This window comes from Typopeltis vanoorti, chromosome 13, assembly GCF_054136105.1.
Source record: "Typopeltis vanoorti isolate ZY-2024b chromosome 13, IOZ_Tvanoo_1.0, whole genome shotgun sequence".
In the NCBI taxonomy this organism is placed as follows: domain Eukaryota; kingdom Metazoa; phylum Arthropoda; class Arachnida; order Uropygi; family Thelyphonidae; genus Typopeltis; species Typopeltis vanoorti.
The window spans coordinates 121,025,521-121,043,893 of record NC_143561.1 but is presented as its reverse complement, the minus strand read 5'-3'; the positions used below and the strand labels follow the sequence as shown (position 1 = coordinate 121,043,893).

The window sequence follows — 18,373 nt, the reverse complement described above, 5'->3', positions numbered from 1 at the left end:
CCAGGTCCCTTGCAGTTGTAAACTGTCTTACTTTGGCCAAACAGGCAGGACAGCGAATATCAGAATTTCGGAACACAAGGACTACATCCGTTTTCACAAATACAGTCATTCTGGGCTTGCGGACCATGCTCTGGATACACACCACAGAATACGGTGGAAGAAAACTACAGTGATACACCGTAGCAAATACAAATTTGAAAGACTCTTTATGGAATCAGCCTCAGCCCTAAGAAATTCTCCAAACCTCAACAAATTTGGTTGTATGCGACTGCCCCAAATTTGGGAGGCCTACATATGCAGACCTTCAGCCCAACGGCCAAGAACACCTACTTAATCCGCTAGAGGGCACCATCAGGACTGTTAGGAGAACAATAGCTTCATCTCTTCATTCCCAGTTTCTGTGTTGTAGTGCCTACGTGCACGTAACTTTTGTGTAAGTTCCTTTAGAAAATGGCAATGTGACGTTGCCGAAATATCGGAAAATATTTATTAAAGTTTAATTTAATTTATATCCTTAACTACGTTGTTCTGTTCCTTAAGTGTTTTAATAAAGTGATCTTTCTATTAGTATTTTTAGTTCCAGGATAGCATTAATGGTTCCCATTTCTCTTCTGAAGCCTTTCTGTTGTTCATTCAATTCATGTGGTGAGGTTGTCTGCAAGAAAGCATCGATCAATGTTTTCTTCAGGGCTTGCCACTGAATCTCCAAGGTTTGGTTCTGTTCTCCAACTCTTTTTTTTTTTACTTACCATATATTATCGCATATAATGCGAACTAGAAATTTTGTTTGAAAACTACCCTAAAATGCCATGTCCATGTATAATGCAATCTGTTAATTTTGTTCCCTAACATTATAAATAAAACAATACAAATTAACGAAATAAATATTTATTTTAAAACAAAATGTCAAAATACAATACGAATTAACGAAAGAAATATTTATTTTAAAACGAAATGTCAAAATCCTTTAAATTCTTCATCTTTTGAGTCATCAAACATTTCATTTATAAATTCATCTGTAGGCATTGCATCATCAGTGTAGCAGTTATCGTCATCATGCTCTCCATTTTGTTGTGCGTCATCCTTGCTTTCGTATATGATGTCATCTTCGGATCTATCTATTGAATTACTTATTCCACATTTAAGAAATGAGTGTTGAATCATTTCAGATGGTATCGACTCCCAAGCTTCTTTAACCCAGCTGGTGACTAGGGTGATCTCAGGCTTCTGAAAATTCCCACCCTTTGTCATCTTCACCAAACCAGATGACATCCATTCTCTCCATTTTTCACGTGAGCGATCTTTAAACGGCTTAATCAAGCTGACATCAAGCTGCTGCAAAACGGAAGTTAGACCACCCGGTATGACTGCTAGGTCTGTACATAGCTCACGTGCTCTCTCTTTACTTACCTCCATTAAATGCACCCGGAACATATCCCAGACTAGCATGCTTTGTTGACGTAACAAGCTGCCTGGACGTATGTTCCATACTTGATACAGCCACAATTGTACACCTTCATCCATCCAACCTTTCTGATTGGCACAAACAACGACACCTGGTGGAAATTACATATGCTTCGGAATTGTCTTCCTTTTAAATATCACTGTTGGCTTTAATTTGTTTCCATCTGCCATGCATGCTAGAACAATGGTAAAATGGGTTTTTTCATGTCCCGTTGTTTTTATGAGGACACTCTTTTCACCAAATGAGTTTACTGTTCGATTCCCAGGCATATCAAAGTACATGGGCATCTCATCCATATTGCCTATTTGGGAAAGTTCATATCTGTAACACTTCTGTAATTTTATGATAAATTTATGGAAGGACTCCACTTTTTCTTCAAGCTGCTTTGGTAACTTCTGCACAATTTTTGTTCGGTGTCATAATGTTAATGCTTTGCATTCCATAAATCTGTTGCACCACCCAGGTGAAGCAAGACAAGATGAAATACTTAGTGTGTCCTTGAATTTACCATTCTTGAGTTGTAGAGCTCGAAAACGAATTGCATTTCTTGTTACTATAATGCTATCTTGTCGTTACGTCAAAATCCATTCATTTAGCTCTTCTTCGAGTTCTAGAAAGGTTGCTACATCTCCACGACGGGCACGTTTCGTTTTGGGGATTTTTTCAAGACTCTTTTTGTTTACGCCAAAGTCTAATATTACTCTCTGCTACACCAAATTCTCTCATAGCAACACTGTTATTATTCTGCAAATTGCACGTGCAATTTAAATCCCTTCAAAAGATGAAGATTTACATTTCTGTTGGCTCATTTTCAAGCTAGGTTTGTTTAACGAATAATATTTAAAATGAACTGTGGTTAAACCGATATAATGTAAGTGTAACGTTAATATAAATATAATGTTAATGTAAGTAGTGCTAATATCCCGCCAAGGGGGGCGGGATGTTAGCACTACTTACATTACCGGCTTTATGTGCAGATACGATGTGCGCTCGGTTGCTAAATGCGAGTGGATCAAGTAGATTTGGTTGCATAGGCATTAGGTAGTATATATTGTGTGTGCAAGTCTAATAAGATCTTATATTTTTTAAGATCCGCATATAATGCGAACCCCTAACTTTAGACCATAAATTTTAACCATAAATTTTTTGCATTCTACATGATAATATACAATAAATAATGTTTCTGTGTTTTAGTCTACAGTTCACATGAGAGCTGCTCAACTTTTGTTTGCTTTAAAACATTCTTACGTGTTCTTATTTTCAATATGAAATTCAATTTTATTCTGCTCAAGACTAAATGCTGATCTCTTTCTATGACTCTTCATTCAACAATCATCTCAACAATCTGAGGGAATTATAATTTACAGTGACTCAAGATCAGCTATGGAGGCAATACCAAGTCACACAAGACACCCATAAACTCTTAAATCAACTAAAATGTTTAGGGAAAAGTTGCATTTTACAATTGATTCCTGCTCATGTAGGTATTGATTACGATGAAGCAGCTGATAAATTAGCAGAGACCAGAGAACTCAACCAAGAAACTCACATGATAACTCTTGCTAATGATAACACACTAGCAAAGGCTAAACTGATTTCACTGAAATCAGTGATACAACATCAAATTCCCAAAATCAATGCTGACAGAAAAACCTCCACCACGATAGCAAGACTACGAACAGGACATTATAGAGGAATGAAGATCAATACAGATGATACGAGAACATATAGAAACTTCAACAACTGCCCCAATACTGAACCGACACCCACTCACATCTTTACCTGTCCAGCAATTACAGCAGCCTTGCAAGAAATAGATCCTAATCCTGAACAGCAGCTCTATACAAACAAAATCATCGACATAGCCAAAGCAGTTCAAGGAGCACATGAAAACATAAGATTCTCTTCAAAGGACAAGAGAACAACAACTAAATGGATCACTTCCAATTTCAAATCCTCTGTGCACTCTAGTGTCTTGCACCAGTGAGAAAATATCACTATCAACAATAACATAGTCAATGAGACTTTTCTTATTCCTTGCCTCTTCTCTGCATGTGAATTTGTGCACATTTTTATGTTGGGACATTGTGTTCCAACAAGGACTAATTTTTCCTTTTTCATTGTGTCAGTTTCTTTTTATAAAACCTCAAAAAATTCCTCCACTTCTACCTTAGTAGAATCTTCTGTGGGACCATAGGCATAAATAAATCTCATTGTCCAGTTCCCCATTCTGATATTTTCCCACATCACTCTACTTGATATTGCTTGCCATTCAAGAAGATTAGTCTCATATTTTGTGTTCAATACTATAGCTATACCTTCTTTTCCCTGATTGTCATTGCCTGAATATAACATTTTGTATTTATTGCTCAGAAAGATCTCACCAGTTTTTGTCTTTTTTTGTTTCAGTCACCCCTATTATGTCAATCTGGTACTTATCCAATTTCTCAGCTAGTTCCATTTCTTTGCCATTCAGGCTTCTTAAGTACCGATCTTGAACTCTGGTGATGTCGAGTTAGGGTGTGTTTCATGATTTCTTCCAGTAGCTGACATTTTGCTGTTTGTCCTGGTTCCCTGGCAAAAACAACAGGGGCATGAAATTCTGTCATGTTGTACTATCATTTTATATTGTGGTTTAAACCGATAAGAATACAATTTGGTCAGCTAAATCCCAAATTGCCAGCCCATCCTCGTTTGTTCAGTATCCAGGTAGATACCTAACAGGGTGCACCACAAGAAGGAGTGGATTGGACATTAGGTCAGAAGCCTTGATCAGTTCTCCACATTCTTTACATGGAGGCCTCCTCCCAGTTATACAGCTTTGACTCTTATGCACCCCATTTTTCAAATATCTTTGTTATTTATTATTACTGACACCAGATCTCCATGAATTCAAATGACTTATGGGAAGTATACACTGTAACACACAAAACTCATCAAACTGTGCTTTAAACTTATTCACTGTGTCTGCATTCATCACACTGTCAAGCAATGCATTTCACTCATCAGCCACTCTCCAGGCAAATAACCTGCTCCTCACTTTCTTGCTCATGTTCTTATACAATTTCCAGGAATGGCCTCGTGTTCTAACTGCTCCTCCCATTCTGTGAACAATTTGATTAATCCAGTAACAACTCCTTATCAACTTATGTCTCAATGAAATCTCCCCCTCTCCTCTGCCTATTCACGAAGCTTTGCAAATTGCATTCTTTCAATTTGTCTCCATACCCAACACTCCAAAGCCCAGTTACCACTTTAGTTAAATCTTCTCTAGATCTTTTCTAATATATTCTCATCATTAAAAAAAAATAAATAAAAACAGGTGACCAAATCTGTGTAATAATTCACACTGAGGCCTGATTGAGGCTTTATGCATTGGAACCATAACCTCTTTATTTCTGCATGTCATGGTCCTATGCATCATTGCCATTATTCAATGTGATGACCTCACAACTTGTGCAGTGTGACCCACAAACTTCAAGTCCTTAACCACCACTTCTAGATCTCTCATCTCCTCTGTCTCCTTCAAAATTTCCCTACCAAGTGTATATTTTGCATTCCATTGTTGCATACCAAATTTCAAAATTTTCCACTTTGCAACATTGGACTGATAATTCCACTTGCTTGTTAATCATACAATCGGTTCAAATCCTCCTGCAAGGCCGCATCATCTGCTTGAATCTTCATCATTCTCCCGAATTTGGTATCATCTGCAAAGAGTTGCATCAGTTAAACCTTCCCTAATAGCATTATATACAAGTTAAATAACAATACTTTGAAACGGATCCCCCCCCCCCTGTAGCACATAACTAGTTATTTTCCTCTTTCAGTGTACATACTGTACCCCATACACAACTTGCTCATACCTGTCTGACAGCCAGTCACCTATCCAACTCAGTAATATAGTATCTAATCTCATCTGTTCCTATCTAGTTATTAAGTTGTTCTGTGGCAATTTATCAAAAGCTATGCAATATGGTAAGAATCTGTGTGTAAGAGCAACAGTGTTCTGTAGCTGTGTCTGGTTCGGATTTATCAAGCATATGCAAGGATATATGCATAAGTAAGGCACTAGATAAGAACAGATATCTGCAAGTTGTCCAAGTGTGTCACACAGACTACAGAGAAGAGTATACAAAAAAAAGCATTGAGACCTTGCATTGTAGGCATTAGTGAGACCTGGCTATCAGAGGCTGACATACTAACTAGTATCGAATGTAAAGCATACATTATTTTTATGAAGGATAGACAGGAGAAGAGGAGGTGTGTTGCTAATGATATTACATTACTTGAATCCAGTTAGAATTGAGACTTATGACTGCAATACCAGTAACAGTTTTTCATGTAGCATTGGTGTGAGGTGGAATCCAACTAGATCAAATACATAGAGGGGGTGTAGATCATTGCTAGTGACAAAGAAATGCATTACCAAGTAAAGACGATGGGTGAGAAATGAGTTATCATAATGGGAGACTTCAACTATCTGAACATTAATTGGGTAGTTGTGAAATCTCATGAGAAGAATGAAACTGAATTTGTAAGATTCATAAGAAGGTGATATGGAAGGAATACTGTGTGTATAAGGATGGTGTTGTCAGTTGTGAAAATTATAAGCAGCAGGCCAGAAGTGTCACAACTGTTGTATGGAAAGCTAAAACTAAGTATGAAAAGAAATTGGCTCTGCATGCTAAAGACCCAGAAGAATTCTGTCGTTATGCTGCAAGTAAAAGAAAGAACGAATGTGAAAAAATAACTCTACTGAATGCAGTTAGTGTGAGGGTGAGATGGAGGAGAGATTGTTCAACTAACGACTGGCAATTTTGATAAAAGCCATCAACCTGGAGTAACATTGTGCTTACTGCTACCTTTTCACTGGATGAAGAAACTCAGATGTGTGAGGAGGAAGTGCTAAAGCTGTTGCACAAACTGATTAAGAATTCTGCAGTAAGGACTGATGGGATATTAGCATGAATGTTAAGTGTGTTCAGCTGCACTGACTATTCCTTTGACCAAGCTATATAATTTCAGTCTCAGAACAGGAAGGGATATTGTTGAAAATGATATCAGGAGTGTGGAATAGTAATTATGAAGACAGATTGAAAATTTGTAGCCTGCAGATACCAACAAGAAGAAAGAAGGGTGATATGATTGAGAATTACAAACTTCTGAAATTGCCATACAGGAGCTCATTAGATGGAATTTTTCATTTTATGGAATGTGGAGAAATGAAGAGAGGAAATCCTTGGAAATTGAAAATGAATGCTGTCAGGAGGGGGGGTGGGGTGAGGGCTTGGTTTTTCTCTCATAGAGTGGTTCATGATTGGAATGGATTGCCACTGGATGTTGCATGTGTGTGTGCATGCAAGTAGTGTGAATGAATTGAACAGGTATGACAACTGGTGTCGATAGTATGTGGCCTCCGCCAATAAGCCCTGACTTCCTGGAGGCCTCTCTCTCTCTTAATAATAATAATACTTAAGTATACCACTGTATATGCATCTCCCTTGTCTAATGCATTCATCATTTTGTTATAGTACATAAATAAATTGGTAAAGTATGACCTCCTTTTAACAAATGAATGTTGACAGTCACTGAGAATACTACTGTTATCAACCCACTATTTCTCTATCACCAACTTCTCCAACACCTTAATTGCAACTCCAGATATTCAGATTAGTGTAAACTTTGTAGCATTAGTCTTATCACTATCTTTGTGAAGTGGAATGATTTTTATCTTTCTTCTACTACTTTGGGACTTGCAAGACCTGATGCTATCTCCCATGAACATTCCCTTAAGACATATGATGATATGTCATCATTTCACATTGTCTTTTTGACATTAAGCTGAATTCTTCATATATCCCTTGCTCACTCACCAATAAGTCATCTTCTCCCACTCTTGCTACACTTAACTTCCCATGATTTCACACTGATAATGATGAAATACCATGATGAACTGCTCACTGAATAACTTCACTGTGTCCTCTGTTGTGCAATCTACCATTAACATCATCTCACCATAATCATTCTTCCTTCTACTTGCCACATATCAAAAATATAATACTCTGGGATTTTTCTAGGCCTCATTTGTTGCTTTCTACTCAACCTACAATTTTTGTTCTCCTTACCCACTGAATCACCTTTCTGGCTTATCTTTTATACTCTTTGTGCAACTGAATATTACCATTATTCATCTTGTACTGCCTCCACAGTGCTGCCTTTTTTAAAATTTCATGCTTAATCTCTTCATTCACCAACATGGCACCAACCTTTAGATCTTTGGAATATATTCACACACTGATGCTGTTAAAATCTCTAAGTCAGTGCTCAAGATCCCCCCTTCCCACTTAACTCCTTATTCATGCTCTAGCTTCAAGCTGTCTCCTGTGCTTTCCATAGTCACTGGCCTTCTAGTTCCAAGCATTATCCTTTGCTCACAGAAGTTTTGATAGTACTGGCCACTTTATGATCACTTTCACCAACTGGAGGAAAATGGGACACCACACTCACATCCCCTATTGTAGTGATCGGATCTAACACACTTGATCCTTAGGTGCCCTTCTTATAAAGGAGGTCACCTGATGATCTAGTGTCTTAGATCCAGTCACTACATTAGAGAATGTGTGTGTGTGTTGTCGCATTTTCCTCCATAATTAAAATCACCCATTAAGATCATTTCTTCCTCTTCTTCACTAACCCAAGTTGCTTATACATTTCTTCATTACCACTCTCTATATTTCCTGACTTATAGCAACTTCCAACTAAATATCTCTTCCTGTCAACCTCCACCTCACAACATACTGCCTCAAAACCATTGCCACTAACATCATTATTTCTCCCTATCCAACTATTTCCCTCTTGCATCTATAATTTAGTGGACATAATTTTATTGCTGTCATCAGTAGCACTCCCTCCTCCTTCTTTCCTTTTCTATTCTTATAAAAAGCATTGTATATTTCCGTTTCTATTTCTGTCAGGATATCATCCAATCAACCATGTTCTACTTATTCCAATAGTTTTTGGATAAGTAAGTAAACTCAATATGTGAAACAATTTCATCTCCCTTATTTCTGATAATCCTGGCATTCATAAGTAAACAGAGCACTTTACTTTTAGATCTGTAACCAGTCCTACCCATGTTATCTATTGGTGGTAATTTCTCCACACCTGCCCATGCCCAATCACTTTTATCACCTCTTACCTCATATATCTCTTCAGATTCAACTATTCCCCTTACATCCCAGGCCATTCCATTCTTGTGCTGACTATCCCCTACACACATTCATCATTGCTTCCAACATCCACTCTCCTTATGCCACATCTCCCTGTATACACCCTGACTCCCCCCCCTCCCATTTCCCTATCCATCTTGTACAAGATCAGAAGAAGTAAGAGATGTGAAAGAACAGAAGAGTGGAACAGGTGAGACTGAAGTACTTCTTACATTACTGCTATTTCCATTAACAAGCACTTCATTCTCACTCATTCCACTCTCCTGATCTTTCACTTCATCTCTTACTTCTTCCGATCTCTTGCTTACATCATTCATTGCACTTCCTCCTAGCAACAGCCTCTCCAGTGAACTAATATAAAATCCATTTAATATATAATGTCATTAAATGCCTAATTTCACTGTGCATATTAATCTGATTTCTCATTCTGATGAATCGAATCGTTAGATCTTTCATCCCAGCAGCCTCATTTCATAATTTTTGCTTTCACACTTCCACAGCCTTGCTAGATTTTGATCCATCTGTTTCACATTCACTGTTAACTTCTACTCTAACAAAACATTTACAGACCCACATCATCTTTTGTCTCCTGTTCAGTCTCCTTACAAACACGTCTTCCTTTCTGCCTTCCACATTCTGCCATGCTAATGACAATGAACCATTTTCATGAAATCTATTAATAGCATTTGATCTTCTGAGTACACAGTGTGCAGATCTCATTTGTATTGTAATTTTGTTGTTCAGAACAAGTTAGAAATTTAGTAAGAAACATTAGTAACAAAGCTCCAGTTATGCTACACTATCAAAAATAAACTAAATTTCACTAAAATACAATCACTGTTATCAATTAGTACACAGTTTTTTCAGAGCTGTTTCCCAATGGCTTGATGCTAGGTAACATGATAAAAAAAATTGCATACAGGGTATTTATTATTATTATTAGCCTAACTACAATCAGACTTCTAGTCTGCTTGTAGTTAGGTTAAGTTGCAGACATATAGAAATTTTTTACACTTTGGGATGTGTCCTTCAGATATACCTTGGATATAAGAGATGGAATCGGTTTGTTGTGATCCTGTGTGTCAGATGAGGAACAGATGTGAGTGGAGCATCTGTGTTTTATAGGGATTGTAAGTTGGCTAAAAAGGTGCAACAAAGATAACTGAGTTCTGTTACAAGAGCTGTATCACCAGAACAAATAGCCCTAACTATGTAAAAGTGTATTTGAGGATATTGTGCTGTTAGTCTACATGATGGTCTGACTGCAATGTAAGTATACTCTTCTAGCATGTTTTATTGCTTTTGTTATTTGTATACCAAGTAATTTATTAACTAGTGTTATCCAGTTAATAAAACAAATTTGCATCCAGATATTATTTATCTAGGTTGGTATTATTATTACTTTATTCACATAATTGATACACAGTCAAAACAAGATATCATTTAAACAAAATTTGACTGGCGATACAGAACAGTTCAGATTCTACCCAAGAATCTAAGAATAGTCTGTCAGATAGCGTCATAAAATATGGACTGTTCCAAGTAATGCTGTTTTTTGTGGATCATATGGGGTTGCTTCGTTGATGTTTAATTCCTGTAAATAGTTGGATAGCTTCTTTGAAATTGCACCAAGTGCACCAATAAATATTGGATTGACTTTGGTGTGTTTAAGCCACAGCCGGCCAACTTCAATTGACAGATCTTGATATTTATTCATTTTTTCCAGTTCTTTGTTGTTCATGTTATCACTGGGTACTGCAATATCAATAATCGACATGTTCGATAATTGTGATGTCAGGTCTATTGTGTTCCAAATGCCAATCAGTTTGTATTCTAAAGTCCCAGAGAATTTTTGCTATTTTGTTTTCCAGTGCTGTCTATTTTATGTTGCCAACAGTTATCAGAATTAGGAAAGCCATATTTTTTTGCATACATGCCAATGAATTATTTTGGTCACTTGATCATAGCGGTATTTGTAGTCAGTTTGAGCTATCTTGCTGCAGGCACTGATTAGATGTATTACAGTCTTATCTTTCTGATCACATAATCTGCATTTGCTGTTATTATTGATATTCAAAATTTTTGCTTTCATTGCATTAGTTTGTAATGCCTGTTCTTGAGCTGCTAGAAGAAATCCTTCTGTCTCTTTTTTAATATATCCATATTGTAGCCATTGCCACGTCTTGTTCACGTCAATTTTGTCCTCAGTATCTCGAAGAAATTGGCCACGTAAGGGTTTATTTTTCCAGTGCACATATCGGTTATTTTGCTGTTCCTTTTTGTAATTGGATTTGTTTCCTTTTGATTTTAGAAGGCCCTCTTGTGTAATTACTTGAAGTATTTGCTCAGAACTATTGTCGATGTAACTTTTTAAGTTAATTTCTTCTTCTTCCACACTCTGCCTCACTTGCAGCAGACCCCATCCACCTATTCTCCTTGGTAGGTACAACTGTTCAACATCACTTCGTGGATGTAATGCATGATGCATAGTGATTAATTTTGTCTAGTTTTGTTTGGACAACAAATTGGACCACAAAACCAATCTAGTTTTGTGGTCCAATTTGTCCAGGTCTTTTTTTGTCCAATCTATTATGCCAGCTGCATATTGGATCACTGGTGTAGCCCAAGAATTCATTGCTCAAATGGTGTTTAATCCATTTAGTTTTGTTTTCAGAATATTTCAAACTCTTTTGGTGTATTCTGCTGCTGCCTGTTGTTTAACTTTCGAGTGGAGAATATCACTGGCTTCTAATATTCCTAGGTATTTATAGCGTTTATCAGCTGAAATTGCTTTTATATATTTCTCATTATCAAAATTAAAATAGCTAGTGTCATTCATTTTTCCTCGTTTATTTGATAAAATTGCACATTTATCTAAACCAAATTCTATTTTGATGTCCTGACTGAAAATACAAACTGTGATCAGTCCACTTTTTCTAACTAATTCACACCATGGAATAGCTATCATCAGTTCCCCCCTCACGAATGACGAACTCTCTAGTGTGCTTGTCATTCCCATACCATCGAATGGTATAATCTTGGGTGTACTCCATCCAGCTGCCCACGCCACTGCAGGCAATTGAAGAAAGCACATTAGAAAAAAGCATTAGAGAAACTGTGTTCAGTAAAGAGTATGTGCTGGGCTGATTTTTCATATAACTTCAAGTCATCCATATACAACAGATGGGAAATTTTAATATTATATTTAGGAATTTCATATTCAAGTTTTCATTTCTGAAAAATCATAGACAAAAGTATTAAAGAAATGTTGAAGAGCAATGGCGACAAGAAATCACCTTGGAAAATCCCACATTTAATGTTAATATCTCTGAATCATTCAGTAATGAATGATTTGGAGATATTAACATAAAGTTGTTTTCCATGATTTCATAGCAGCAGCCAGAATGTTTTTGCTAATTCCAAATATCTGTAGTGATTTTAGGATCCAGGAGTGTATGGGAGGGAATCGAATGCTTTCTCATAATATATCCATGCCATGTTTAAGTTAGTTTTTTTGTCTTTTTAAATTTCTATGAATCATGTTATTAATAAGGATCTGGTCTTTTTGTTCCTCTAGATTTTTGAAAACTGCCTTTTTGTTCGATTGGATCAATTTGATTATCTGACAAGTAGTGGTATGTGGAATTTACTCTGATTGCAGTGAACAGCTTAAGCATAGTTGGTAGGCATATTATTGGACGTTACTTGGGTCTGCACCCTTATCCTTATCTTTCATGAATAGAAAAGTGCACCCAGATATCATCCTGTCTTCTACTGACTTCTGACTGTAACAAATAATTAAATTGTTCTGCCATTCGATCATGGCAGAACAACTTACATAGAGTGGTTAGATGCTTTAATCAAAATCCATGCAGGTCGTCTTTGCAGGTGCATTCCAGTTTTTCTAGCTTGTACACTGACCATTTCTTTAATGATAATGACATTTTGCATTTGTTTTTGTTTTATATCTGATTCTATTTCCTTAATCCATGAGGCATCTTTATTATGTTCAATAGGATTATCCCAGATTGACTTCCAAAATTTGACTGTTTCTTTTTTTTCTGGTGAATGATTGTTTGCATTTGCATTTATCTGGAGATACTCAAAAAATTGACGTTGGTTCTGTCGGAATTGCATATTTTGTACATATTGGTTTATTCTTGCTACATATCTTTTAATTTTCTGTGCAGTCGCTAATTCTTTGTTTTAGTGTTAATCAGTTTTTTTTATGTTATTATTTTTCAGATATCCTTCTTTAAAACTCTTTAAGTTGTTCAGATGTTTCTACCTGGATACTGAACGAACGAGGATGGGCTGGCAATTTGGGATTTAGCTGACCAAATTGTATTTTATTGGCTTAAACCAAAATATAGAATGATGGTACAACATGACAAAATTTCATGCTGGCATGACTGAAACAAAAAAGGCAATAACTGGTGAGATCTTTCTGAGCAATAAATACAAAATGTTATATTCAGACAATGACAATCAAGGAAAAGAAGGAGTAGCCATAGTATTCAACACAAAATATGAGGATAATCTTCTTGAATGGCAGGCAGTCTCAAGTAGAGTGATATGGGTAAATATGAGAATGGAAACTGGACAATGAGATTTATTTGTGCCTATGGTCCCACAGATGGTTCTACTAAGGTAGAAGTGGAGGAATTTCTTAAGCTTTAGAGAAAGCAACTGACAGTTAAAAAGGAAAAGTTGGTCCTTGTTGGGGATCTAAATAGCAGAGTAGGAAATGATTGTCAGACACAAAAATATATTGGAAAATTTGGAGAAAAGAGCAAAGCTAATAATAATGGCAAATACCTGTTGGATTTCTAATCAGGACATGGACTGGTTATTACTAACACCATGTTCCAACATAAAAATGTGCACAAATTTAAATGGAGAGAAGAGGCAAGGAATAAGAAAAGTCTCATTGACCATGTTATTGTTGATAGTGATGTTTTCTCCCTGGTGCAGGACACCAGAGTGTACAGAGGATTTGAAATTGGAAGTGATCACTATTTAGTCTTGAGCAGGATAAAATTGAATTTCATATTGAAAAGAATAAGATGTAAGAAAGTTTTAAAGCAAATAAAAGTTGAGCAGCTCTCAGATGTGAACTGTAGACTAAAATACACAAACATTATTTAAGAAAAAAGGAAAGAGTTTGAGAACAGGAACCAAACCTTGGAGAGTCAGTGGCAAATCCTGAAGAAAACATTGACTGATTCAGCCAGAGAAGCATGTGGTGAGGTACTTTGCAAGGATAGAAAAATCAGAACAACATGGTGAACAAAGGAAGTTAAAGAGGCAATAAAGGAAAAGAAGAAAGCATAACAAAAGCTCCTAGCAAATAAATCAGCTTGTGCTCTTAGAGAATACAGAGACAAATGTAAGAAAGCTAAACACTGTGTAAAACTAGCTAAGAAAAAGTCATGGGAGGACTTTGGTAAGAACATAGAAAATAAATAACAAGAAGTGGCAAGATATTCTGGAGGCTGTTGAAGAAGCTCAGAAATGGAGGAAAGAGTACTGTAAAAGGAATTAGAAATGATAAAGCTGACATGAAAACAGGAGAAAAAGATATTCTTGAAGTATGGAGTAATTACTTCAAAAAATTACTAAATGAAACAAGGAGTGATGAAAGTACGGTGGTAAAAACAATGATCAGGCATGCAATTAGGAATACATATTCATACTTGAAGTAAAACACGCCATCAAAAGCCTGAAATGTGGAAAGGCAGCAGGAATAGATGATGTTTGACTAGAAATGCTCATGTATGGAAGTATAAAAGTCTTACAGTGACTGCACTGCATAGTTCAGAAAGCCTGGACAGAGGGACGAATTCCAGATGATTGGAGTAGTACCCATATATAAAAAGAGAAATAAAACTGAATGTGAGAATTACAGAGGTAATTTTTCTATTGAGTGTTCCTGGTAAGATATATGCAAGTATACCTGAGAAGAATTGTGGAAAAGAAGCTTGGTGAAGAACAAGCTGGATTCAGGCCAAATAGAGGCTTTCAGGATCTGATTTTCACTTTACAACAGATAGTTGAGAAATCATGGAAATATAACAACGATCCGTATTTAAGTTTTGTCGATCTGGAAAAGGCATATGACAAGGTGTCAAGAGAGAAGCTATTCAATACGCTACAGTTATATGGTGTCAATGGGGCATTATATCAAGCAATAGGTGGTTTAATGTTAAATCTGTCAGACAAGTATATACATTATACCCTCTGTTATTCATTATCTATATGGATCACATTATGAAGGAAAGTGGTATTAAACCTGATATCAAAATTGGTGATGTTGATCTCAGCTCTTTGCTTTATGTTGATGATGTTATACTTCTAAATAAATCCACTACAAGTCTGCAAGATTCCCTGACTAAAGTGAATAACTGTTGTAATAGATATGGTATGAAGGTCAGCATTAAAAAGACAAAGACAATGAAAATAGGCAGAAACATTGAAAATATCAACTGCATTATAAATGGAGAACCTATAGAACAAGTAAAACATTTCAGCTACTTAGCCACGATTTTTAAATATGGAAATGGACAACAGAATCAACAAAGCCAGTATGGTAGGAAGTCAACTGAATAAATTTATATGGAATAAGAGAGAAATTAGTCAAAACACTAAATTAGCTGTATACAAGACAGTATTCAAGCCAATTTTAGCTTATGGATCTGAGAGCTGGGTCAGATGTAAAACGCTTGACCAAAGACTAGAGACCGTAGATATGAGAGTCCTGAGAAAGATTAGAGGAACAGATAGACATGAACAGATCGCATCAATGGCAATATCATATTAAAAATGAGGATATTAGGAAAGAACTTGACATTGTCAGCATCGTTAGCTGAGCTAATCTCAGGTAGTATGGTCGCTTAAACAGAATGGGAGAGAAAAGATTAGGAAAACAGGTGTTCTCTGCTAGGTTTTCAGGAAAAAACCCAAGGAAGACCAAGATATGGGTGGATTGATACAGTAAAAAGTGCCTTAGAAGATAGAAATATGAGATCTGATAATGTTGGAGTATTGACAGGTAACAGACTGATTTTGAGGAAAATACTAGATAGGAAGTTAGTAACAATGTAGTTTTTCATGTAGTGCCATCATATCCTGTACACCCCCTTGAAGGTATATATCAGGAATTTGATGATGAAGTTGCTCAGATCAGCTCAAAGTTTATTGACTTTTCGTTCCAACCAGATTTTCCATGGTGCAGATTGTTTCATCTTGATTTTTGCAACCAAGCTTCACTATAATGATATAGGCTGTGCTGTATAGGAGCTGATTTGGTTCCTTTATACTGTTAGTTGTGATAGTTTTTATCATAGCATTTGCATCCAAGAGGAGCTGTTTAAGCTTAGATTTATGTAAAGCTATTAATGGTGATAGTCTTATATGGTCGTTTATGGAGTTCATATGTTCCAATATCCCTGGCTTCATTTTACACTGCACTTCTGTCAAAACATTCTGAGGTATGTTGTCAGCTTGATGCTTACTGAGTTGAATTTCAAAGTTTGTTATAGTTGCCTCCTGATGATTTGCTGTTACTGGAGTTGTTGGTTTATTATGTAACTCTTGCAGTTCATGTTCAGTAAATATTTTCTTAGGGAAAATTAAATTCTTTTGTTCCGTAAGTCTTTGTTCTGTTATTGTAGATCCTGGGAATTTTTGTTTCCGAATTAAATGCATACACTTTTTAAAACCCCGTTTTTCTGGGTTCCATGAAAATTCATCGAAAAAAACAGTTAATCAAAAGGCAATTCATTGAATGAACAGTTCATCAAACAACAATTCGTCGAAAATGCAATACATCAAAAAACCAAATCACCTTAAATTTTAACTAAAATTTCATTAAATTGATTCAGCCAAAGCAGAATTGCTAATATCATTTCGAAAATTTTATGATAAAAGTGATTCATTTAGAACAAAAACTGGAACGTGCAGCAGCTTCTTGTACCGATAACTTCTACTAATTCCGCTATGTCAGAGAGTTATTGTAATACATAATTTGGACACGTTATTCCTTTGCTGTCCCAAATACAGCTGAACTGAAAACTGTAATGGTTCAACATTTTCTTGTAAAAGTTTCAAATAGCGAATCTGAATCAAATTCGCTATTTGAAACTTTTATTCATCCCATAATAATTTCTGTATTGAAGTCGCATATTACTACTAGTAACAATAATAATAATGGAGCCTGCGTAGGCTGGGCTTTTCCTCCCAGAACAAGCAAATCAGTCCCATGAACAGACATGAAACAGTTATCGGACAAGAAAGACAATAAGAAACCATACTGTTCTATAATTATTCCCCATTAAAGTAGCATTGCTTTCTCACTTCACAGTTCAGTATTTGTTCTAAATGGATCACTTTTATCATAACATTTTCGAAAAGTTAAAATTTTCGGTGAATTGCATTTTCGACAAATTGTCGTTCGATGAATTGTTCATTCGATTAATTGTCGTTCGATGAATTGTTCATTCGATTAATTGCCTTTTCAATGAATTATCTTTCAATTAATTGCCTTTTCAATGAACTCTCCGGTTACCATTTTTCTGGTGTTGATCTGTAAAAGCATTTCATATGTTCTGTTTTCTTCTACAGTCCATTTTTTACATTTTGTTTCTTCCAGTTGCTTTTCAGTTTCCTGCTCTGATTGCTCAGCAAGGAGAGCTGGGTCCTGTAGGCCACTTGTCGCCTGATGCCCAGGATCCCCAACATCTGATCCAGTATGGATTTCTTCTTAGTTTTCACCATTAAGATGGGGGATGGAACACTGTTAGTCTGGCTCCTCAGTTGAGACCTGTCTGACAAGGGTGGCCCTGCTGGCAGCTATGCTAATACCAGAATAGCTCTCAATATCACTGAAGCACACAAGTCCCAACACCACAACGAGGCCGTGTGCTTCAGTGATGGGACTCGTGTGCTTCAGTGATATTGCAGCACACAAGTCCCAACACCACAACAAGGCCGTGTTCCTTGGGGGGGGGGGGAAGCTTGTTGTTGTTGTTATTATTATTATTATTATTACATCACACCTCCAGGGAGTCCAAAGACTCATCGAGGGAGGGCATCTACTCTACAGCTCTTCATCTCACTACTCCACCAACCTTCATCATCTAACATCAACACCATCTAAATTTAACAAAAAAAAAAAGATAACCAAAGTTTCAGGGAGAGATGAAATAAATGCAAACTTAATATCTTATTTACAAATAAATATCAATGTAATTATGGAATGCATGGATGTAACTCTGTTTGTGTGTTAGTGTTTCCCAAGTACCATATACATTTTAATCTTACAAGTAAAGCAAATTATATAAATTTCAAACATAAATGTCTCACTATAGAATCAGTTTTTTCATCAATTTTTAACTTGAATCCAACAAAACTTCACAGTAAATTCCTGTAAATGTCATAAGCAGAGTAATTCCTCCCTTGGTGCTGGATTCTAGATTGTATCTTGTATATTCCAGGATGTTTATAAAATGGAATTTTGTCTTTAGGGGAACTTAGGAAGGCTCATAAGATGTTGACTGGTTTTAATATTTGAGTTATTTTTCTTGATTCATTTCCAATGTATGGTATGAATATTTTGCCTTTATAATTAATTTCTAGGTTATCTTGGGATGGTTCATCAGAAAAAAATTTCTTTAGT

The 18,373-nt window shown here is 36.2% G+C and overlaps 1 protein-coding gene across 3 annotated transcripts in view; it reads left to right on the top strand.

The window, feature by feature from the left end:
- The window catches only part of LOC150100506 (activating signal cointegrator 1 complex subunit 1), a 215,244-nt gene that overhangs the window by 160,465 nt on the left and 36,406 nt on the right, over positions 1–18,373 (top strand). The gene's annotated exons all lie outside the window — the stretch shown is intronic.